Here is a 16,070-nt window from a genome sequence, read left to right on the forward strand (position 1 = left end):
AGGAAGCTGGCAGTCTCCAATGCTTTGTAGCATTTACTTCTCACACATCTAGGTCATAGCATTTGTATCTTCTCATTCTGAAAAGTAGAACCATGAATATGTAAATATTAATTAAACAAATGCTGCAGTTTCTCTGTACGTGGAGGCTGTAGTGCCATCAGTGGTTGTAGCATTCCCCTTTCTCTCGCCCAGGGCTCTTCCCATATTTTAAGAGACAAATGACCATTCAGCTGTCAGGGACTCTGCAGGAAGGAGGGAGAGGTTTATTTGAATCTTTTGGGAATTTAAACATGGAAAATGATCACTGACCAAAATATTCTGTAATTCCTCAATCAACACAAGGAAAAAACATTTCCAAGTCTTTTTCAACTTAGTAACAGACTAAATAGCTGAGGGTTTCTTAGAGGTCAATGATTATTTTAAAGATGAGGCAAAGTCTTAAATGCTACATGCTGTTTAAGGCATGTGTCGCCTTCCTTGGGTTTAGTTCTTGTTTTAAGGAGGTATTTGGAAAGTGTCAGTGTTACTAGTAATGCATTTTGTGGCCTTTGTGGCTGGAGTTTGGTATTTAGAAAATAGCTTGCTGTTTTCCTGAGCTGCTTCCATTTGGGGCAAGATTATCTGTTTTACTATTAAGTATGTTCTGCTTCAAACAGTATTTTTTTGATATGTGGATTCTTTTTTTTTGTGGTGCCCAGACAGTCTGCCTGTGCTCCTACCTTTAAACCTTTCTCCTTAATCTCTTTGTTTATGTAAAATCACTCTTAATGATATAATCTGTGATGAATATTGGTGGTAGGAATCGATGTGTTATACAAATACAGAATGGGTAATTGTTCTGATCACAGGTGCATAATGTACTTAACTCCTAGGGAGTGTTGGAAGTTTTCAAGTCACTTGGAGAAATTAACTCCATGAGGGTATTTTAAGGATCCTTTCATATAACATATTCATTTAAAGTTATTGGTGTTAAGTTCAGATCCAAAGTCATCAATTTTGAAAACACTGGGTGGTTTGATCATGGCCTTGTGCTTCCTATTTTTTTATCTTCCTACTGAATCATTTTAGTTACGTACTTTAGCTAACACATAAAGTAAGGTACTGCATCAATACTTCGACGTTTATAAACTTTAATCTGGATTCTCATAAAGTTTCCCTTTGTCAGTATGGGCAGCCAAAAAGAACAGAAATTCCTTTAAAGCTAATGCTCTGTTCTGTGGTAGGGTTTTGTTTTCAACAAAAAAAGTGAGAAAAGCATAGACTTGAAACTGTACCTGTACTTTTTGGGAATATTTTCCATGTAAGTAATTGAAAGGTGGTCTTTAATTTTGCTTGATTATTTTCTCATCTAAGCATATATTGCAATCGGTAGGAAACAATGTTGTTTTAATGCTTTAGTAAAAAGACTGGTAGAAAAATAGCTTTTATCCTTTTTTCATCCTTTAAAATAAATATTGATAGAAACTATCATAATATGGTTTGTGTTACAGGTGGTGTAATACCAAGGGCTGTACTGCTGCCACATCACAATTTTGTGGGGTTTCAGAGAGTAGTTCTGGTAAGGACACTCAATTATCTATTTATTTGTCATAAAAGTAGACTGATAGTTTGGTACAATTTAGTATTAGTAATTGCAATTATGTGCATTTACAGTATTTGTTAGGTATCAGTTTCTGCAGCCCGCTGAATCTTTTCATTAAGTGTTCTTTTATTCAATGGTCTTCAACAGCTCCTTTTGGAGCTGTTATTGTCTCATGTAAATCTGTATTAATTTCATTGAGAGTTGTTACGGTATAACACGTCAGCTCACAGCATGGAAATATTAGTAAACAGACCTTTTGACAAAACACCTTGTAAAAACTATTGTCTACTTGAAGTGTGGAGTGGCTATTGTTTAGTTTGTATCAGTTTTTAAAAGGGGGAAAACTTACTGTGTTTTGATTATGGTATGGTTGGTTTTTTTTCAAGTGCTAAAGTCGTGGCTTCCTAAAGGAAAATAAGAATATGTGGTTCAGAGAGCAAATATCCACACGATGTGCTGTTACTGGTCTCCTCTTCTTAAATTTAATGTACACTCACAATTTTGCAGTTATTTTCTTTAAATGCATGCAACTGCGATCCCTCTATCATTTCTTTTGATTTTTGCATACTTTCCTTAAACATATTTCCTTATCTCTTCTCCATGGCTAGAGTTGCAAGGGAGATGAAATTACGTTTTTTTTAATGAAGGAAAAATGCATTCTGAACCAGTCTACCAACAGCCATGCATAAGTATTGTGCAAGAGCACAATTGAGTATTTGTTCTTTCGGCAGTAGATAACAGATACCACATTGGTATCTGTAGACTTTTTAATATACGCTGTAATTTAACAAATGTCTTGTGGGTGTAGCAGATGTCTGTCTTTTTTTAAAAAAAAATCACAATCCTTAAAAGTTTTTAGCAAGCTCTGTGTATTATCGTAGGTCTGTAGAGGGCCCTCGAAGACAGAGGGAGTTTGTTTTAGCAGCCCTTCCCTTGGAAGCAGACACACACACCCCCCCCCCCCAGGCAGAGGAGGATGCTGCTGACTGTTCTTTATGGCCTTGCTCTTGCAGGAACTATTGTACTGGCTCTGCTCCAACAAATCACTTAAGCAATTGAAGTCAGTTGGACTAGAATATGTTCAAATTCTTCTTCTGGATTGATGTGTATCTATGCATACTTTCACAAGTTCTCTTTTTGGTTTTTTGTTTTTTTAAACAAGGTGGGGTACACAAGAACTTCTCAATGGGGTTCTGTAGTCATTGTAAGAAGCTAGTAGATCTTTCTGTGTTGGAGGTATTGGGGGGAGGGGGGCCCTTGCTTGAGGAGGCTCTGGAGGCTGATAAATTAGGGAAGCAAAAGGATGCGATGTGAAGACGCAAGTGAATTGGTGTAAAGACCGAAGCCATTTTCCCTGCTGTCGTTGCATTGGATTTGGTCTATCTAAAATACTTGGGCATGGTACTATTCACACTATATGGTTGCCAGCCCTGTAGGCATGTAATACCTTGAGTATGCACAAATCATGCATGTAGACTTACATTGGAGTTTCTAAATCTTGGAGTGGAAGAAAATAGGCTTTCAGATTTGTATGAGCAACGGCATTGTGAAGTTTTGAGTATCATTACTCAAGAATGTTAAATGACAATTCTGCAAAGTAAAGAAATCACAGCTTTATAAATATTGTAAGAAAAGAAAGATGATGGGAGCTCTTTGGAGTCTGAGAAATACTGAAAATTTTTCAAAATGTTGTGAGCAATTTGTGCAGTACTTATTAAAGTATAATGTCATCTGGAGAAGTCATGGACTTCTTGCTCTCTATCATCTCTTTGTTTTCAAATAATGCTCCTATTACTGGAAATGGGTGAGCAGAATTGTTCATGTGTGAAACCTGTTATTCCAGTGTTTGAGGTATGGTAAAGGTAACCTAACATGGTGGGTTTCTTTTTTTGAAAATCCGTCCTATCTAATGTGTTTAAATCTGAACTAGCAGAAGCAGTTACTGTGATTGCTTAATTCTGCAAAAGATAGAGTAGAGGTCATTTGTGGGACAGTTTGAAGACCATTTCAGTGCAGCTGCCTGTGTAATAGTAGCCTGCAGTTATAAGACGTGGTGTGTTTCCATCTCTGCTGATGTTTTAACTTGACTAAGCAAAACTGTTTTCTCTACACAAAGCTGTGATCATGTTTCCAACTGCACGGTAGAGGAGACTGTTTAATTCAAAACAGCACCTTCTGATGGGGTGGGGGTGGGGAAGCCTCATCGGACAGACAGATGATATATCTTCAGCTTTTGAATAGTTTGCTTCAAAGGGGATTAATTCAAAAATTAGTGAGGACAGATGTCTGATGTTGACCTAAGCAGTCAGAAAGAAGAGGAAATGTCCTGGGTTTGAACTTTTTATCTTAATTGGATCTTTTGTGACTTTCAGACCATTTGATAAGAGTTGCTTCAGTTAGACTCTCTTGCTTCTACTGTACAAAGGCAACAGTTTTAATTTTTAAGGTTTTTATGGATGTGTGTGTAGGCACTCGTGTAAGCATTTGCATACAGCTTTGAAGGATGCTAACCTTGCAAAAGAAAACTTTTATACACAACAGGCTGCTTTGGTATAGCTTTTTTATATGCCATGTGCTATACGGAAAAGGAGAAGTGGCATTCTTTTAAACCATCTTTCAAATTTTTTTTGAAACTCACTGTGTATCCCTCTACAGGTGTGTTCAGGTTCCTTTCACTAGCCAGACCCTCTGTACATGCCAAATTAGCAAGAAGAACATTTGGTAGGCTGCTTTAATCTTCTAAGATTAACAGTTCAATTGCTTCTACAGATACAGGTGACTTTACAATATGCAGGAGCCATCTGGGGCTGTGTTGTGGCAGGCATGTTCATCGGATCTCTGTGAATTTTTCCTTCACAGTAGTATAAATATTCCTCTAGACTTAAACACTGATGAAGTATCAGAATTTGGCATTTGTTCAAAGTTGTCCTTGGTCTAGGATAATTTGAGTTAGGTAAAATATTCTATTTTCAACAGACAAGGGAAGAAGCTTGTTTTTATTTTTTAGGGCATTTTGTGAAAGAAAAGAGTGCTCTTGATGATTCAGGTATTGGAACAGCTCCCAGTAAAAAAAGGATATATTGCAGGGTATGGAAAATCTGGTCAAGGATGATGACTGTATTGCATGTCTTTTCTATGTATTATAGGCATATCACCTCAGCATATATGCTATTCTTAATATTCTGCCAAAAGACCCTTGATACAGCTTCATTTAGAGAAAAAAAATAAGCAGATGCGGGAAGGGGGACCAACTTAATGGCTAGACAATCTTTGGAGGCGTGAGTGAGTTTTTCATTAAACATATATACCTAAAGGGAAAAATCAATACTGTTTCTTAAGGAAATTCAGGTATAGCTGATACTGATGGAGACATTCTCTGCCAAAATACATCACACTGAGGCCTAGACAGTACAGTTTTGCTCATGAAAAATTACACAGTCAAACTTTGATGTGTGGTATAGAGTAAGGTGTAGAGATGTGGAGATTGAATGTCTGCATTGAAGGTGATTATTGTAGCAGAAACTGAAAATTATGTAAATTAAGAAAAGAGGTACTTGCAGGCTTGGAAAACAATCTAGTCCTTGTTGCGGAGTTACTGGGGATGAGGTGCTTTTGTTGGAGCTACCTGTGTCCTGGCAAGGGTCTCATGTCTGCAGCTCAGCTTGTGTAGCTGAGTGTCCAGTCCCACACTGGCAGCTGGGGCATGGGTCTGCAAGTCACTTCGCTGCCTTTCTCATTCTTTGGTTATTGCCTCGCTGCCTCCTAGACCCTGTGCGGCAGATGCAATGAGAGCCGTGAGACACCAATGATGATGGGTGACCCAAGAATGCCCAATCTTTTATTTCAGTAAAAGTAAAGTAGTACTCTGCCCTCGTGACCTATGCCAGCAACCTTTATAACCTGCTGGGTACTGCCACCTCCAGAGCTGTCTCAGGCACACATGCCTGCTTGCCCAGCTGCCTTGGCTGGTGCAGCATCTTAGAGATGTTGCTTGGGTTGCTCTTGCTTTATTTTTCTATTACTTCTTATTAGATCACATCTGTATTGCGGATGAGTATATAGTGCAGTGAAAGAAGAAATAAGAATTTCACATTGGTCTCACATTTTTGTTATTTTAGATTGTAAATAGAAAATAAGACAGGTATGTTGATCATGCTGTGTCACAGCCTAAGACGATTGAATGACTGCATGCTGTCTGCGGCTACAATGGGTTGTGTATTCATGAGTGACCATGCCCAGTCTCCTTAGGAGAGCTGAGATCACGGATATTAAACTCTTACTCTAATAATTGATTTAAATTTAACAGGTAAGAAGAGCTTTGACGCTTTGAATACCAAAAATAATGTTTGTCAGCCGGTGTTTGTTTCTTAATTTATGTCGTGGGTTTTGAGAGACAAGTCAACTTGGTCTTAGGAAGTACTCAGGAAAGGCAAGCACTTTACATCCTGTTCTTCGTTAGAACAGATGAATAAGGCTTCTAAGTGATTTAGGGGTTTCTGGAAAAATTAGCTACCTAATTTCATAGTTCACCTGAAGTTTAAATCTTGAGGTGCTAAAATAAGTATGGTTAGTTTCTGATCCATTTCAATGGTCATTTTTCTAAAATAAATTTGTGTTAAATTAATTTTAATTAGTCCATCTCTCTTTGCTGAGGAATGCTCTGATTTAATAATTTCTTCCTGCTAATTAGTCTTTAACTGAAAAAAAAATATCCTAGGTGGAGATGGTTTCTTATTGCCCTTTTGCATTTGATCTTGTTGGCATTAAGTGATCTCTGTTGTTTAAGCTCAGCCACTGCAATTTTATTATTCTTGAATAAAAATGTGCTATAGTTCTAAGACAGTTTTTAAAGACTCAGAGCTGCCATTTGCACTTTTTAATACTGCTGTTGCATTTGATTTTATTTGGGAATAAAAGTGGTGTTGTAGGTGGTGTTGGTAGAGTGGTTATGGGGAAAGGATGTCTTTTTTTGTAGATTAGCGATCTAATATTGCAGGGATCGTGGAGGAGGGTGGGAGTAGATATATCTAATACAGATTCACAGGTTGGGTTTTTTTTAAGTTCATATGACCAACTGCAAAACCATGTTATCTATTATTTTTGGTTTTGCAAAAGGTTGGTTTGTTTTTTGGGTTTTTTTTCTGTTTTTAAAGGTTCTGAACTCATAATGGTTATTTACCTGCGGACTCCCACAAGCTCATTTTGGGCTGCTTTAGTAAACAGGGCTGGATGTGAAAATGCTTGGGTAAAGGAAAGAGTTGAGGTTTTAATCTGAGGGTAAACTTTATAAGCTTTCTTTAAAACTCTCAATTCATGCATAATGCTGCAGTCAGTCATGAGTTACATGTCTTTAAATCTTTTGAGGTGAACATCTTGGGGCTAGAAACAACTTGTCAGTTTACATTTAATTTATTCCAGGGTTTAGGTTATGTTTCATGGCTGTAGAGAACCTTGAACACTAAATATGATGAATGTTAGCACATATTTTCAATACCAAATTCTGCTGTCTGACTGCAGTTAGATTCTCTACGTGTTTAATATCTGGGTTAATAGAGAAAAACATGTTTAAAGCACAGTGTATTTCTACTATTAACACTCGTAAGTACCAATCTACCTGTTTGCCATCAGTCCAGAACTCATGAGTGTATTGGCTGTGTCCCAAGTAGTCAGGTTTTTTTATTGGACAAAACCACAACAAACCCCTGCATTTGTAATATAATTAATTCATTATTTTCCCTATCCGAAGGGCACCGTTTGCTTTTTCTTCATCCCACTTAATAAATAAATAAACCTGGCCTACTCTTCAGTAAGTAGCAGGTTCTGATGTAGTTGCTCTTGATTAACGGCCACTAAAGCTGGAGATGATATCTTCCCTTGTTAACAGTTCATATTTTCCTGACTTGAAGTTGTAATAAATTGTAACTGAAGGATCTTCTCTGTGTCCTGTGAGGTTGTTAGGGCTTTTTTTCTTTTCTTTTTTTTTTTTTTTACCCCCCACCCCGTTATGGTATTTTCTCATAGGGGTTTTAGATTTCATCCTCCTTTTTTCAGAAACAGTGGACTTAGAGCTGTTAGTATTCAACAAAACATCTGCCTTAGGAAAACATTGGCAGCATTCACGCACTCGCAAAGGAATTTCAGAGAAATTATTTGTTATCCTCAAACTAGATGCTACCAGAGTACACAATTCCAAAACTTCTTTTCTTATGGGAAAGGCATATAAGACTAGGCTTAACAACAGGGAAATGAGCTGGGTTTATTTGTGTTTAGAGTAGATCAAACCTTCTTCACCTGCCCTGTGAACAGAGCACCTCATTACTGTCTCACTGGTTTCCTCCTAATCAAATCACATGTTTATATCCCCAACACTGCAGAAGTTACGTGCTATGCCTAATAATCTGGGATCTTTTCTGAAATAATGTTGGAAATATTCAGAAATAAAGTTGGAAAGTTGTTCATACACAGAGGGATTATCCCTTGTCCTGGGTCTTCCACTGCAGCAATGCTTCTCTTGCTGTGTTTATGTGGTTAGTATTATTTATAGGGTAGTTCTGTCAACTTCTGTGCTGAAAATAAAAGCTGCAATTGATACTAGCTTTGTAGGTGCTAAAAACGCTGAGGAGAGAGCATTGAGGCTCACACAGCAAGGGAAGGGCAAATGAGTGAGTGGATCCTTTGTTGGAAAAGGTCATGTTCCTGCAACTGTCTATGTCCAGACTGATGTAAGTGTGTTTGGTTATAGTTTGACTTTGGTTGTTCACTGGGAAAGATGAACCAGGCCCCAAAGACCTGCAGGAATTTAGGATAATTACCCGAGTACTGATAGCAACCTTAGTAAAACATAAAAAACTAGCATTAAAAAAACACACCACTCAATCCAAAACCAGAGGCAGTGGTGGCCTCTAATGAGTGTTTCCAAACTTAGGCCAGCAAAATTCACTGCTGCACAGCCAAATGCTCTCGGATCTCCCAGGCAAGGGCTGCTGGGGTCCCTACCGGCTCAACTTCGCAAGTACCAGGGCACACCACAAAGGAAGATTTGGGGTCTTTTTGTTTGACTTTTGCTTATGGAAAAATTGCGGATGTGCAGCATGCAATGGACTTGAGCAAGGGGGCGCCCAGCCGTATGCTAGCAGGAGTTGTAGGTGTCAGCGTGGGGCAGAGGGATGCCGTGAGAAGAGGCTGGCTGACTCTGGCTGTTGTCCCGGTTTCCGCAGTTGTTCAGATGCTGCTAGCTCTGACCTCTGCTGTGCTTTGTAACTCTATGTAGATATAACTCCAAATCACCTCAATTTGTTGTTGTTATGGCAGCATTAAAAAAAAAACAACTTAGTAATCAAGAATGAGGGAACCCACTGCAGTAAATACAGTGCAGCAAGTCAGACAAAGGCCTTTCTTCTGCAAGCACTTCAGGACATGACTCAGGGCACAAGGCTAAACAGACAAGGGCAAATAAAATGAATAGGGCTTAGCTGGAACAGAAATCACTGTTGCTGAAGGTGAATTTAATTTTTTTTTTTTCAACAACCAGAGTTTATTTGTGCAAAATGTTAGCAACTTACGTGTGGTAATGGAAAAGTAGTGAAAGAAGAATGTAGAAAAAGAAATGACTAAAAGAAGTACAGATGAAGTCAGCGCTCTTGAAAGCGGTCGGAGAGATGAATTCAGGAGTGCAGAGTACATGTAGGCAGTGCATGGTGAAGAGGTGAAAATCAGGGCAAATGCATGACCACGGGCTCAAGATCATTTGTCAGATCAAGAGATGAAAGCCAGAAGATGGATCACCAGCTTGGGAAAGATAGCAAGTACAGCAGATAGGAACTGTAAAAGGGTGACGGTATGGGAAAATGCAAGAGTCCGTACACCCATAAGAAAAAATCTCCAGTCAAGATAGGGATGCTGTTGCAGGTGTGCGGAAATATCTTTCCACAGATGCTTGTAAGAACTGCGTTTGCTGTTTTATCACCATCAGGTAGCAATATGAATGTTTTAATCATAACAAATAGAGTCCGTGCCAGGCTATACACGGTAACTAACCACCGTTCCACAATTGAGATTTCCAGAACATGACCCATCCCAAACCCACAGATAGCTGAAAATCAACTAGTTACGAAAGTCAGCCCCCACTTCAGTAATTTTTCATTGACAAATAAGTAGCATTAGTCCAAGCTCAGAATGAATCTTTTATTTTGTAAGCCATCAGTATGCAGGGCAGCAGCATAGTAAAAAACTGTGTCACTGTTAGTGCACCAATATCCATCAGCTCAAGCAATTGATGTAGATGTAATCACTGTCTCTAATAGAAATAAAGTCAGGGTAATGGAACATTGTCACAGGATCAATGTCTCCTGTTTTGAAAATAAACCCCCTCAGCTTTGCCTTTGCATTTATGTACCAGCAGGCGACCACATCATTCAATTCAATTGACACAGTCCCTTAGAGCCCCAAATGATCTATTGTGGGAACATCAGGAACAATGTATTGGAAAAAATGGAACGTTCTTGATCCGGCTACTAGCCACACTATTTGGTGGGTTTTCCAGCAGTGAAAATGAGAATAATTATCAGCTGAGAGCAGAAACTTAGCACAGTATGGAGATCTTTAACTCTGTTTAACTGTTTGATTTCTACATGGTCTTGATCAAAAAGCTTGAACCATAGTACTTTTATTTTCAATGGTGCATGGTCACAAATACAAGACATTTTTTGGATGTTGTCCCTCCCCTACCTTAGTCTCAGCAGAAGCTCTCGATAGGGCTTGTTTTGACTGACTCAAGAGCTCTTCTCAGTCAGTTATTTTCTCTGAAATTTTTACACAGTTTGATGCAAGCAAGGATTAATGGGTGTGCTCCCACATTCATCCATAATTAATTTTTTGCTAAAGCTTTTTAATGCAGCATGGGAGATTAGCAGTCGTATAGTTGCATGCTTAAAATCTGGGTGCATGCTGAAGAGGTATATTGCATGGGATTTTAAACAACATAGCAGATAATGCTTCTTCCAGTTTTTAATCTTTCTCGCACTTGATTCCAGCAACCTACAGCTATTCTGTGTCTAGATCCCGAGAATATTAGTAGGCTGTTATTTTAGTGTTTAGCAAAGCCATTTAACAATTTTACAAAGCCTTCTTGAGACAGGGTCTGTAAGTCTGATTGCAAAAGGCTTAACTTACTTAAATTAGGTATTCCCAAAGGATCATAACTCTGTCTAAAGGGACGTTCGTCTAATGGCCTAAGAATGGAAGCTCTACAGCTTGCCTGATGTTACCACCATTCCTGTGATGGCCCCTCCAGTAAGAAAATTTTCCCTTTGAGAGACAGATGTGTCTCCCTGTAGTAACAACAAGCGTTTGTCTGGTGCTTCCCTCTCCATTACAAAGTTAGATACATTTAACATACAGAGCCTAGAGGGTGAACTTTGCAGGTCATCTTGTGAAGCAATCCATATGGATACCTGTACTGCTGCTTCCCCAGGTAGGTGTGCTAATTCTGGCCATGGATCAGAAGTTACCTGTTTCTAGTCAGTTTTAGGAACGCCACATTTCCAGTTTTGCTGCCATAGGCATCTGCCCAGCTTGTGTGCAGGTAAAACAATCTAACCCTGAGGATCATCTCTTCAAATCACAGGCTCTTCCTTTCCAAAAAATGCCTTTGGTCTGGATTAGGTGTGTGATCAAGGAGAATTTCATTATGTTTGGTTATATTTCATGGTGTGCTCTGAAAGTTATTGAAGTGTTGAGAGAGGATGGTGATTTAATTTTTTAACTACTACTTCTGGACAGTTTTCATTTAATCCCTGCATCATCAGGCTTGAGCTCGGTGATTAAAAGCTTGTCCACCTTCAGGGGACCGAGATGAGATGTTTGGGATTGGGATCCTGTGCGGAGTCAGGGAAGCATGGCTTTTATGAAATAGCCAAAAATGAGGCAGGAATTTCTGCTGGTGGTTTTAGTGGGATACAGGTGCATGTTCTGAGCAGCTGGCCTTGATTTTCAGGTTTTGAAGGAATAACATATCTTCTCCTGCAGAAAGATGTATCAGAACTACCTCCGTTTTAACAGGGTCGCAATTATCATGCGAAAGAATTGTGCCTGTTTTCATTGTTCCCTAAACAGTTAGAAGGTCTTTAAAATACTAATACACAATCCCTTTTTGCTATTCTGATACAGGAAATATGGGGGGAAATCACCCTCAAACACATAATTTCTTCTTGTGTTGCACTGTAACAAGGAAAAAAAGAGGTTTAAGTACCTAAAGAGTATTGAATAAAGTGTCAGTACCAGAAATACCCTGTTTCTGTAGTCAATCTAGGGATTTACAAAATATGGCTGCCAAGAATCACTGCAAGGTGCCCTATAGCTGTCTAGGAAGATGTATTTTTAACTCTAGAAAGCATAAAGTGTGCAGCTTTGTAGCCATAGCCTGGAAATATGATACTGAATATACTGTCACTTGTGTCTCTGCTGTAACATCCGGAATCCCAGCCTCCTGGGTCACACAGCATATGACTTTGGGGAGGAGATTCATAGTTCAGTAATTAAATACTACTTTGCTCTAGGCAAAACCAACAAATGGGCTTCATCTGCAGCTTATTTTGTAATAGTACTCAGGACTCTGCTTGGCATTTCTGGGGACTGAGTACTCAGATAAGTAGACAGTAACTGTTATTTTTAGCTAAGGTTTTGGGTGGTTTTGTTGGGATTTTTTTCCCCTTCCCTTTCAGGATTGTAATTTATTTTTTTTTCTCCCCTGGAGAATTTCAAACTTGTATCTCATCTTGTAAACTTCATGCTCTCAGATTGGCATGGAAAGGCAGAGGCTTTTGCCATAAATTAGGTCACTAAAGCTGAAGTACAGAATACAAATATTTATCACCTGAGCTAAGGAAAACAATTCAGATGAGGAAAGGAAAACATTTTTTTTTTAGTATTTGGAAAAGAAGCTGTATTCCTGAGGTTAAAAGCAAAGCAGTAGAGTTGGAAGATGAACATGAGAAGCATCTCTTGTTTTAAATTGCTGGAAGGAAAACTAGCAAAGCTTGATCATATGGGAAATCAGTAAGAAGGTTCATTAGGTAGAATTATGGATAATTTTTTATGCATGTTCACATTTGACATAGATTATTGAAGCTTAAATTTAAAGAAGGGCACATTTAAATAATAGCAATTTTGAGACACAGGTAAAAAAATGTGATAAATTTAATGTTGAAATATATTAAACCAAAACTTATGCATTTAATTTATTTTAAAAAATAAATTTCCTTTAAATTCAGAAGGTTAGAAAGAATTCTTAATTGCAGATTTTCAGGTAGTAGAACTTTAATCAGGGCTCATTTGTATTGTGCCCAATACAATATTGGACCCCATCTCTCAAGTGAAAATGTGAAAGAGCAAAGAGGAGTATTTAGAGCAGTTAGTTAATATAGTTAAAGAAAACTCAACTTCTTTTTTTAAAGTATGAGAAAATGTTCATTTTTGTTGAAATTGATGTTTTAATATGTTCTTACACAGAAGGACGTACAACATTGATCATGCACTGCATGCTTGACATAACAGGAACCACTAACATGTTTTAGGAGTTTTTCTTTATAAACTGTTTCTAAAGGACTATACATAACATTGTCTTTGGATGTAGTCTTACTGAGGTCAGCAGCCATTTGGGGTAGACCTACCATGTCTTGGGAAAAAGAGCCTCTGGAGAACACCTTAGTAGAACAGCAGCCACCAGCAACAGTGTTTTGTGGAGCCCTGGATTAAAACTGCAGCTCTGCAAGCTACTCACACAGTGGATTTGGTGTCTGATCGAGGTCCTGCCGAAACCTCACAAATCCGGGAGTTTGTCTGGTCTGAGTGGTTGGATTTAAATTGCACCCTTTTCACTCCCTTCAGCACCTCTGAGTTGATAAATCAGAGCAGCCTTGGTGGCATTGGTGCCTCACTGGCTTAATTGGCCTGGATGCAGCTGGAGAAATGGTGGTTAGTGTATCAACACCTTCCTGGGCTGCGGGGTGTCCCCGGTCCCCCGAGTCATCGTAACGGTGGTCTCATAGCTGTTGAGTTCAGCCAGTAGGTTTGCCAGGCTGCGGAACTCCCAGTGTTAGTGGCAAAGCGTAATGAAGAGGAATTGTGTATCACGTGCGGGACTTCATTTTTATTTTTAAGAGAGGTAATACGGATGTAAAGCAGAATTGTAATAACACTTCCCAAAGGACTTGTACACACCTGCAGGTTTTTTGGGTGGAGTTAGAAAGCAATGCATTCCCAGGCTGGGTCATATGATTTGCCTTTTTTTTTTTTTTTTTTTTTCCTTCTCAACCATCGTGGTCATTAAAAAAAGGAAGATTCTTAAGCAGCAATTAAAAACAAAATGGTATCACTGTCTATGTGCACACATGCTGGCAAAATATTTGTCTAGATTTCTTACGAAAGAGGAAAAAATAAAAGGACTAGTGACAATATTTCTGTTGTAGGAGATTTATTCTTTCTGTAGCCAGCCTTCTGTTTTCCATGGATCAATGTAGCAGTCTGTTTATATCTGAACATTAAGCATTTTTTCAGAGCTACCCGGAGCATTAGCTGTTCCCTTTAACATATTATATTTGGTATCAAACTAATAATGGGTATGTTTGGGGGAATTATTATTCACAGCAGCCTGCCAGGTTTTTTCTGTTATCCTACCTAATTAGGGTGTGTTAGAGCCCACCTAGAACTGCAGAAATACTACTTTCTGAGGCTGTTGTTTGATGATACAATAAATCTAACCGTAGTGAACTACTGTACGTTATAAAACTGTGATTAAGAGATACAAAGTGCTAATCTCATGAATAAACTTTCACTGCCAGTTCAAGTTTGTTTAAGAGAAAACCAACCAAAAAAAACTATTAGGCCAGGAGCCATATCGGGCGGCATCTGTTCTCTAGCGTTTGGCATGAACCTGGAAGAAGAGTACAAAGCTAGCACAAACATGCGGAGTAGAATAATAATTTGTCAGAAATGCAATCAGATTTGTACTGTTGGGCACCCCTTAGTCTACAGATCCAGTGTTCGTGATAGTGGAATTTGATCTCGTTATAACGGATTTTACTTGTGAGTTTTACCCAAAGTATGGAAATGTGTGAATGGACCTCAAGGGGTGGAGAAACCCTTGCGAAGAGAGCCTGTGCGTCTGAGTTACGGTAGGCATGTTACGGAAATACAGGCACATTTTTGCTGTGTGGAAGCTAAGTCAAGAGTTGGTGTGTTGGCTCTGGGACAAGAAACCTCATTCCCTTTCCAAATTATTTTTTTGTGGGAGTTCTGACATAGATTCAGAGTTGGAATGAGTGGGTCGGTTTGTCTGAAGCACAGGTGCGTGTTATCTCTGTTTCTGACCTGTGGTACAGCTAGTTCTTAGGTAGATCTTGAGGCCAGCACTTGTATAGACAGTTGGGTTTTATTTTATGGCTGATATGTTTTACGCCTGATAAATTTTGGAAGTTCAGGGAATTTCTATAGCAACATTGAAAATTACCTGGGATATCTTGATACTGTGCCGATTCTAATAGAACAGTGGTGTTATAAACCAAGGGGTCCTGTAGAAAACCTGTGCCTGTGGCTTGGTAGTTTCGGATGGTCAAGGGAGAACAGGGTGATGGGTTACCTGTGCTGTAATACGGTTTCATTGGAACTGGCACTGCTGAGCATCACAGGGATGTGTGTGGGTTGAGAGCCTGGGAAGAGGCGTGCTGAAGGGGACTTGATTTTAAACAGTGAATATGGATCCAGGTGTGGTCCCAAGGACTGGAAGACCACGAGCGATTTGGGCATGGTCCTAAGTCCTCATGCGCATCTGTTTTTTACCTGTTGTTTTTTTTTTTTAATTTGGTTTTAATTTAATCCTAGTTTTACTGGTAAAGAATTCACTTCACATGCACTGTGACTGCTCCATGGTGCTAAACAAAAGTAGAGGCAAGTAAGAGCACATTTCCTTTAAAAGTACACTTGGAGCTAAAACAATAGTGTGGCTGCATCGTATCTTGCCACATTTCCTGTAAATCCACAGAATGTTTTGAGGAAGACTTGGAATTTTTATAAGGGCCACAAAAAAAGGGCCTCAAGGATCTTGTTACATTTTCAGAATGGATTTGGGACATCCAGGTGCAAATATTTTGAGGTCTTTTTAATGGGTCCTTTGCAAATTAGGCTAGCAATCTAAGACTGATAGGAATTTTGTGTCATTTCTACTTATTTTTGACTTATTTTTCTGTGTCTTTTTCAGTTACTTAATCACTGCATCTAAAATAAAGAGGCATATTAATAGCTCTTAAATGCCCAAAATAAGTAGTTGATTGCACATAGAAATAGTGGATTTGGGGGAAATAAACCAGCATTAGTGAATTTGTTAGTATGTGGGGTATGTGTGTATGCGAATGGGTGCATACATAAATTATTTTTTGCCTCCTTTTTTTTTTTTTTTTTTTTTCTTCTCAGCCTTTCCTCCTCTATTCATGTT

The 16,070-nt window shown here is 38.8% G+C and overlaps 1 protein-coding gene across 7 annotated transcripts in view; it reads left to right on the forward strand.

Annotated features, from left to right (window-relative positions):
• Positions 1–16,070, forward strand: part of TBL1XR1 (TBL1X receptor 1) — a 117,877-nt gene that overhangs the window by 76,177 nt on the left and 25,630 nt on the right. For 4 of the 7 annotated variants that reach the window (XM_037406833.1, XM_037406828.1, XM_037406834.1 and 1 more), the window contains one exon: positions 1,491–1,558. The exons of the other annotated variants lie outside the window; for them this stretch is intronic. The gene's annotated coding sequence lies outside the window, so the exon portion shown is untranslated. The remainder of the gene's footprint in view (positions 1–1,490; positions 1,559–16,070) is intronic. 7 annotated transcript variants of the gene reach the window in all.

The sequence above is a fragment of the Falco rusticolus genome, chromosome 13 (genome assembly GCF_015220075.1).
Source record: "Falco rusticolus isolate bFalRus1 chromosome 13, bFalRus1.pri, whole genome shotgun sequence".
NCBI classification, from domain to species: Eukaryota; Metazoa; Chordata; class Aves; order Falconiformes; family Falconidae; genus Falco; species Falco rusticolus.